Genomic DNA, 9772 nt, shown 5'->3' with positions numbered 1-9772 from the left:
TTTCAGATCTAGCTAACGAAATTGGTGCAGCTTGTCTTGAAGGCTAAAACGTTTGGTTGAAGGCCCCTATTTTCACAAAGTCTTTTGGGTTTAAAATTTACCTAACTTGTGTGCTTGCAGGAAGGGGTGATTATTTGAAACAACCCAAACTACTAACAAATCTTTGTTGCAGGTCCTTGGCAAGGGTTTTTGGATTTTTATTGTGTGCCTTGTTTTCATAAACTGGCAAACACTTCCATTGGTGCACTAAAATTGAATCATTGTCTTTTGTGTCTTGAGCAATAGGCTCTTTTTGTTTAATCTTTAGAGGGCCTGTCTTCCCGTGTGGTCATTAGGACTACTAGTGAGAAGAGAACGACCCAAGTGGTAGCCAAGAAAACCCACCTCATCCGAACCACTATAAAAAAAATGTATTCATGGTGAAAAATATGAATAACGTGTGCTGATTAGTTCATATCGACACTATGTCTCCCCATAAACCCGTTTGATCAAATTTATTTGATCAGTTGTAGGGCGTAACCCCTACCGGCTGGGAGCCTTCTGTATTTACAGAGCTGAAAGTGCCGCATGTATGGCCACACAAGCGGATGCCCTTACTAGCACCATTTTGTTTTAGAGGCCCAAATCCTTCTAGTTGTTGGGGCAGGAGGTTGGACCTCTGGTAGCGGCCCACACACATACGGTTCTTAGTAGAGATACAAAGTTCGCCACGGGGAGTTTTCGTGGGGACTGATGCTTGGCTAACCCGAGAAGTGAGTGCCGAGGGTGGAGCCAGTGAGGTCAAGCATCTAAGTATCCGCTCTGAATAGCGTAGCCTCGGGGCTAAAACCCCATGTGGGATCAACAACTATTGTCTTGGCCAGCCATAAGAATTGTGCTTGACTTATGATAAACATTGAAAACATTCAAGACCAAACAACAAAACATTGTGTCTTTTGTGTCTTCAAGTGTATGCAAAATATTTTTACATCAAACAACACACTTTTCTTGGAGTCATTTTGAGTCTAGACACTTGCAAACATTGGGTCTTCATCAACACTATGTCCTCTTGTCACGAAAAACAGTCAAACAGTCAAATTTGGTCACAATAAAACGACTTCACAGATTGGAAAAAATTGCACAAAATTTGTAGAAATGCATCTGTGTCGGGCATAATAGCGTCTGTGTTGTCTAGCCACGTCTGTGAAGGGCAGAATCACGTTTGTGTTCCAACAGTCAACATTACACTTTGCAAAAAAATCTCAGAAACGCGTCTGCGTTAAACAGAGCCGCGTCTGTGTCGGGAAACCGCGTCTGTGAAGTATACAGGCGCGTCTGTGTTCAGAATTGAAAAACTGTTACAGTCCAGCAAACAAACACAGTCAGTTTCAGAATTCTTGAGCTTCCTAGGTCATTTCTCCAGGGTTTCATTTAGCATTCAACCCGTCCTTGGGTCTCACACATAGTCCATCATTGCTTCACATCTCACTTTACATTCACATTTGTCTAAACTTGAGTCAAAAGGTCACTTGCTTGTCCTCATCATACTTTGTCAACACACTACATACAACAACACTTTGCTAAGTGGTCCCTCATCAAGTTTTCTTACCTTTGGGTCTCATTTGGTCCTACTTAGAGTCAAGGTCAACTTACCTCATTAAGAGAAACTATCCTCTCTTTGGAAGTCACACCTACTATACTACATACATACTTGTTCTTACACTTTGGACATTGCAAGTACACCTCAGATTCATTTACATTCCATCCAACTCTTGGTCTTCCATACTCTTTCCATCTTTCATCTAGTCTCACACATCTTGGTCAATACCTAGTTCATGGTTGAAACCCGTCTTCAAAAATCTAGGAGAGAAACTAAAGAGGCTCAAGAACCCGCAAACATGAGTTCTTATGAGTATGACAATGAGATCTTTTTCAATTCTGATCATACTACATTACCTGACATGGATGCCTATAGAAACATTCCAAATGTTGAGAACATGGACACTATAAACAACAATGCTACACACAATGACAATATGGACAACTTTTCCGTACATTCAGTAGATGTGGAAGAATCCATTATGAATCCCCATTTCAATCGATTGGTTGAGGAAATAATGAGGAGGGATAGACAATACTTTTTACAAATGATGGCACAAAGTGGAGCCAAGATACCTCAGGATTTTGACATGTCTCAAATAATGGAAAATCAACCTTTGCAACAACCTCACTCCAACATGGATCAAAGGAGACTTAATAGTGGAGGAAATAGAGGACCATATATGGTACCTGAATCACCATCAGCTTTGCTTCAAAAACCAGAGGTCCCACATACACATGGTCAAACATATGATACTCACCTTCACAGGCCATTATGGAAGTCTTATGGAGAAAAATATGCTCAATCACATATCAATACTAAGGATCAACCACCAAAGCAATGGGATATTCGAAGGCATGCTCAAAATTTGGACACAAGGAAACCTCGCGTCAAATTTGGGGGCAATACAATAGAACATGACATGCCTGTAGAGTATGGTATACATGCACAAACTAGATATGGTGTTCCTCAACATGAATCTATACCAAGTGGTCCATAAACGCAACATCATTACATACCTCCTCCATATGAACACGTGTATGATCAATATCATCCATATATGCAACATGTTCCTCCTCCAATGGGTACCTCAAACATAGGATATGGTCCAAGAAGTCGATCTCCACCTAAGAGCAGTTTGGAACAACAAATCAGGGACTTACAAAAGAAAATGGAGGACATAAATGCACCAAAGCCAACATACACAATGAGAGACATATGTCCTTATCCATTTGACAAGAGCATTCCAATGCCTCCTTTTCCTACACACTTTGTGACGCCTAAATTTGATAAGTATAGAGGAAAAGGGGATCCTAAGGCACACATAAGATAGTTTTTCACAGCCTACATTGAGGTAGCAGCAGAAGAGACATATCTGATGAGATTATTCCCACAAAGCTTAGGTGATCAAGCTATGGAATGGTTCTCCCAACTACTACCTGGTATTAAGTCATGGGGTGATCTAGCAGAGGCATTTATTCAACATTTCTCCTACAATATAGAGACAGACATATCAGTCACTACTTTGTGCAACACTAAGCAAAAAGAGGGAGAATCTTTTGCATCATTTTTATAAAGATGGAGAAATCTAGCCAGCAGATGCTCTTGTGAAATTCCACAAAAACAAATGGTAGAAATGTTCACACAAAATGTTAACAAAGAAATTGGTTATGATCTAAGAAAATCTTGTTTGTCCACCTTCAAGGACGTTATTGAAAAAGGCTTAGCGACAGAAAAGGTCCTAATTGAACAAGGAGTCATTAAGATATTCAAGGAAAACAAAGATGACTTTAAAGGAAAAGACAAGCCAAGATTTTGGAATAAAAACAAGAACATAGTCAATGATGGTGTTGTTGATGCCAACACAGTGCGACCCAATTTCATCTTTTCAGGATCAAGTTCTACAAACAATCAAGTGAATACTCAAACAACTTCTAGATCACGAAGGAAGTACACCCCATTGGGAGAACCACTTGAGTCAGTCTTCAAGAAGCTAGTGGCAAACAAGGTAATCACAGTTCTAGATTTTCCTCCATATGAACCAAAGGTTAAACCAAATTGGTGGAATGATGATGAATATTGTGAATTTCATAAGAGCAAGGGTCATAAGACAGGAAATTGTCATCGACTGAAGAACATCATACAAGATCTCATTGATAGAGGTGACATTGAGATTGAGGGACATTCGTCTAATCAAGAACATGAGATGTTTAAGGAACCATTCCCAAAACATGACAAGGGAAAAGATAAAGCCACAGAGGATCAAACCAACTATACCAGAGCATCTTACAACTATGATTCAACCATCAATCACATCTCGATGGACAATTATGTCTCTACCATTATCATCAAGGACAAAGCGCCTGAGAATTCTACTCAGAGACCCAGGATTGTCCTAAAAGGTGTTGGATCTTCTTCGGAACCTACCTCTGAATGTAATGTTACAACTCGTCGAGGTAAAATCACTTTGCAAGGTGCTCCAACTAAAAACACCGCTTCTTCATCAACCAAACCTGAGTATGACCTTGTAGAACAACTAGGGAAGACACCCGCGCTTATCTCCATCCTTGAGCTCCTACGCATATCTCCCGCACATAAAGCCATTCTTGACAAAATCTTGAGAGATACTACCATTCCTACTGATCTAAACGTGGACCAGTTTCAAGCCATGGTCGGATACCTTTCCATTCCACATTCACTTACTTTCACAGAAGCCGATGACGCCTCTGTAAGTCAGCCACATAATGCACCATTACTCATTGAAGCCTTCATACACAAACATTGAATAAAAAGAGTCCTGATAGATGGAGGAGCAGGTCTAAACATTTGCACATTAAGCACTATCACACAATTGGGATATTCTGATAAAGCTATGAATTCTACAAACAAGATCACCATTAAAGCATATGATGATGAAGAGCGGTCATCCAAGGGTACAGTCATCTTACCTCTCAGAGTTGGGCCAGTTACAAAGGATGTGGTTTGTCAATTTAAATCTCACTTATAACATATTGCTAGGATGTCCTTGGATTCATGAAATGAGGGCAGTCGCATCCACATATCACCAATGCATTAAGTTTCCTCATAATGGAGTGGAAGTAACAGTTAACAGTGATCCTAATCCATTCATATACTGCAATAACCTAAAATCAAAGACTGAGACCATCATTCCCAGTAATCGTGAGGCTGTTCCTTCCTCGGCATACATCGATCCTGAGTCATTAAAACCCTTGACATCAAAACAAGGTGAGCTTAAAGGCAAGTTTCAGGACAAAGGCATGGGGGAATATACTTTCAATCAGACCATGTACTTACGACAAGTCATGAGTTCCCCAAAAGAATATGGAAGACCACATCCTAACAAGCAAATCTCCATCATGATGCTCAAATGGGACCCTACTACCTTCCAAAGATGGGGTGAACTAGAAGAGGAAGATTTATACCAAATGCTTTTCAGAGACAATGAAGAGGAAACACAAGATCACATTATTCTACCATGTGAGAAATATGGAAAAGGCTTCAAAATTCTACAAAAATTTGGGTATGATGGAAAAAGCCCTCTGGGATTACGAAAGGAAGGCATCATTGAACCTTTACAACCTGAATTGACTTTCAAGAAGGAACGCTCGAAAGGACTTGGTTTCTTAACTTCCAAGGTCCACACCCAAAGGACAGAAGAAGCCTTACAAATCAAAGCTGCCAAAATTCAACAAGAGAATCGCTATTCCACAGATTCCAACGAATGGGAATGGGGTTCCGACAAGTCTTCCAGTGACTACGAGCTCACCGAGACATTCAGAGAGCCAGATGAACCCACAGAAGAAGAGGAGTTTTATAACAAGTTCAGAGTTGGTCAAGAAACAACCCATGAGGAGTCTACACAGTCCTTGTCTCAAGGTTCTAGGTTGAAATCACATAGGATGAGAACACCTGTCCTGGAATGTGCTACTAGTGATGATAATTTGGATTCGCTCGCAATCGAGACTGATGAGGAGAGTGGCATCGATGACCTCGATAATTACCTTGACATACCTGAATATAACCACATCTTCACTCTTAGCCCCGCTAACTTCGAAGATATTAATGGCCTTCCCCTTGTTCACCACCAACTCATTGACTGGGATCATGAAGGACCTACACAGTTTGACACATTCCAAAACGATGAAGCTTTTATTGACTATCTAGGCATACGAGATGATCTTCCCCCTGGAGATCATAAAGCGGGATACACCATAGAACTCAATAGCGTGGCATATTTTGGTGAGGGTGTCGGACCTTCCTATCGCCAAAATGTGAAAATAAGAACAAATCAAGGGTCTTATGGCGAAAACCACACTGTGGTGCTGTCTGACCCCAAAAAAGTAAAAAGAAAGGACGTATTTGAGGGTGAAAACCTCTCTGAGGCGCCCGAAGATGGAAGGCTCGACATCCTCCCAGTATCATATGAGGAAAACTCATCCATTTTGGTAGAGGAGACTATCAAAACAAACATTGGTACAGAAGAGGTTCCACACAACATATTCCTAGCTCAATCACTGACAGAGTCAGAAAGGTCAAAATTCATAAGTTTCTTCAAAGAACGACAAATCAACTTTGCCTGGTCATACGCTGATATGCCTGGATTAGATCCGGATTTGGTAATGCATCATTTGACAGTCAAACTGGGGGCAAAACCAGTAAAACAGAAACTAAGAAAAATGCATCCACAAGTGGCATTACTCGTCAAAGCAGAACTTGAGAAATTATTGGATGTCGGATTCATACGCCCAATCGATTATCCTGAATGGATCTCCAACTTGGTACCTGTTAGTAAACCGGATTGCAACATCAGAATTTGCACAGATTTCAGAGAGATCGACAAAGCTTGTCCGAAGGATGACTTCCCATTACCAAATATTGACTTGATTGTTGATCTCACAACAGGTCATGAAATGTTATCATTAATGGATGGATTCTCTAGTTATAATCAAATAAGGATCGCACCCGAGGATCAACACAAAACAACATTTACTTGTCCGTGGGGAACTTTCTGCCGGAATGTCATGCCTTTCGGGCTAAAGAATGCAGGTGCTACATATCAAAGAGCCATGACTACTATCTTTCATGATCTCATGCATGTAACTGTGGAAGATTATGTTGATGACCTCTTGGGAAAATCAATAGACAGAAACACACATTTGGACATACTTTCAATCGTCTTTGATCGATTAGAAAAATACAAAGTAAGATTAAACCCCAAGAAATGTGTCTTTGGAGTAACCTCCGGGAAGCTCCTAGGATTCATTGTATCCAAAAGAGGAATTGAAGCTTATCCAACAAAAGTCAAGGCCATCTTGGAAATGCAACCACCAAGAAATATCAGTCAACTTCGATCCTTACAAGGCAGACTCCAGTCCATCCGAAGATTCATAGCACAACTGGCAGATAAGTGTAATCCTTTTCAACACCTGCTACATAAAAACATCAAATTCAAATGGGATGATAACTGTCAACAGGCTTTCCAGACCCTCAAAGATTATCTTCTGAACCCGCCAGTTCTGATGCCACTAGTTCCAAATCAGCCTCTGTTACTATACATATCAGCTACTCCAACAACACTAGGGGCACTCTTAGCGCAACAAAGTGCTGAAGGCAAGGAAAAAGCAATATACTATATCAGTCGCACATTGGTAGGATATGAGCTAAACTACACACCAATTGAGTGTGCATGTCTTGCCGTGGTCTTTGCTTCGCAGAAATTACGACATTACATGCTCACTCATAAGACTAAGTTAGTTGCAAGAATAGACCCATTGAAATACCTTCTCAATAAAGCAACACTTACTGGGTGACTGGCCAAATGGGTAATGATCCTGAGTGAATTTGACATCGAGTATGTGGATAGAAAAGCAATAAAAGGACAAGCCATCGCAGATCAATTAGCAGATGCTCCCATGATAGATGATGTTCCTCTAAGTTCAGAATTTCCAGACGAATCCATTTTGACAATGTCACATGCAAAGCCATGGCACCTGTACTTTGATAGCTCATACACACAGCATGGGGCAGGAGCTGGCATCCTCTTTATAACTCCTCAAGGGGATTCTATACCAAAATCATACCGCTTATCATTTCCTTGCACTAACAATATAGCAGAGTATGAGGCATTAACTACAAGATTACGAATTGCAGTTCAATGGAAGATCCAGGAACTTCGTGTTTTTGGGGACTCCCAACTTGTCATCCATCAAGCAACTGATGATTACCAAACAAAAGATGAAAAGTTAATGCCTTATAAACAACTGGTGGATGATCTGAAACAACACTTCACAAAGATAGACTTTGAGCAGATACCAAGAGAACAGAATCGCGCCACAGATGCCATGGCTACAATTGCTTCACTGATCGATCTACCTCCAAACGAGAACCGCTATGAGTTCTTGGTGGATAACCTTTTGGTCCCTTCATATGAGATCATGCCTACTGAGATGATATGTGTTGTCGGTCCTGAATCCTAGTTATATGGTTCCATTTTCACATACCTACGTGACAATACTTTACCTCTTGATCTATCAAATAACCAACGTCGCACTTTCATTCGCCAATCCTCTCGATATGTCATTTTAGCTGATATCCTATACCGACGAGGTCTAGATGGCACTCTTCTTAGATGTTTAGAAAGCGACGAAGCTCAGATTGCGTTACGGGAAGTGCATGAAGGGATATGTGGTCCGCATGCTAGTGGTCCTACCTTGGCCAAGAAACTCATCAGGACTAAATATTACTGGCCCAATATGGAGAAAAACTCATATCAGTTTGTTAAGACATGTAAGCAATGTCAAATTCATGGAGACCTCATACATGCGCCAGCACAAGAACTTCAACCACTTGCGTCTCCTTGGCCCTTTTGTCAGTGGGGACTCGATCTCATAGGCAAGATTCACCCTCCTTCTTCCAATGGTCATAAATTCATTATCACTACCACAGAGTATTTTACAAAATGGATTGAAGCCGTGCCTCTCACACAAGTTACTGGAAAACAAATTGCTACATTCATCCTTAACTATATCGTCTGCCGATACGACATTCCTGTTTCCATTATCACTGATAATGGGCGTCCCTTCAAAAATCAGGATGTTCGTGAACTCTGTGACCACTTCCATATTTCCCATCGTTTCTCCACACCATATTACCCCCAAGGTAATGGCCAAGCTGAGGCGTCTAACAAAACAATCCTTAAAATCCTAAAGAAGACAGTCGACGATGCTGGTCGTAATTGGCACAAACACAGACGCGCCTCGCGAGCACAGACACGCCTGGCACCAACGCAGACGGGCCTGGACATTTTTGACACTTTTTGGACCCTAGTCTAAACGCATTTATGACCCTATCTAGCATGCATTAATGACAAAATTAAATGCATCAAAGTACGAGGAGGTTTGGTGGTACTTACCAGCTCTCCTGCCTCTGCTGGCCTCTGAAATCGGCGAACGCGGTCGAATCTGTGAGTGAAAGCCATCGCTGCTCACTGCTCTTGCTCTATTTTCGCTTTGCAATATGCTCTCGTGGACGTGTAGATGACAATGAGGATGTATTTCCCTCGTGGTCTATCTTATAGACTATCCTAGCCCTCGCCCTCGTTTCCCGAGTCAGTCTTCTTTATCCCGTGACTTTGTCACTTTATCCGGTCAGTCCATTCTAGCCTTTCTTTCTTATCGAGAGATTGTCTGCGATCTTTCCAGACATTTTCATCCAATCTCTCGAGGGGGTATATCATTCCCATCTTGGGGCAACTTTGTATCAGTTCATATTATCTTCTTTGAAACAACGCGACAAGCCGCATTGTCTCAAAGAGGGGCAAAATGTAGACACCTCAAATTGTAATGTCTAATTAAATAAATATTTTATTTATTTAATTATCTAAGCTTAATTCTTATATTAATTAAATAAATCTTTATTTATTTAATTAATTCATTTATCCTCTTCTAGCCTTATTTCTCATTTAAATAAATACATTTATTTATTTAAATTATCCTTTTCCTAAATTAAATAAATATTTTTATTTATTTAATTATCCCACTTCTTCTATTAATTAAATAAATCTTTATTTATTTAATTAATTCATTAACCTTTTCTACCCATGACACATGTCATTCATCTCTTAATTCATACACTACCTACCCCTTTCATTATTTTATTATTTCTTTTACCTAC

Source organism: Cryptomeria japonica, chromosome 9, assembly GCF_030272615.1.
Source record: "Cryptomeria japonica chromosome 9, Sugi_1.0, whole genome shotgun sequence".
Lineage (NCBI taxonomy): Eukaryota > Viridiplantae > Streptophyta > Pinopsida > Cupressales > Cupressaceae > Cryptomeria > Cryptomeria japonica.
The sequence above is the reverse complement of the archived record's forward strand: the minus strand, read 5'-3'. Positions refer to the sequence as shown.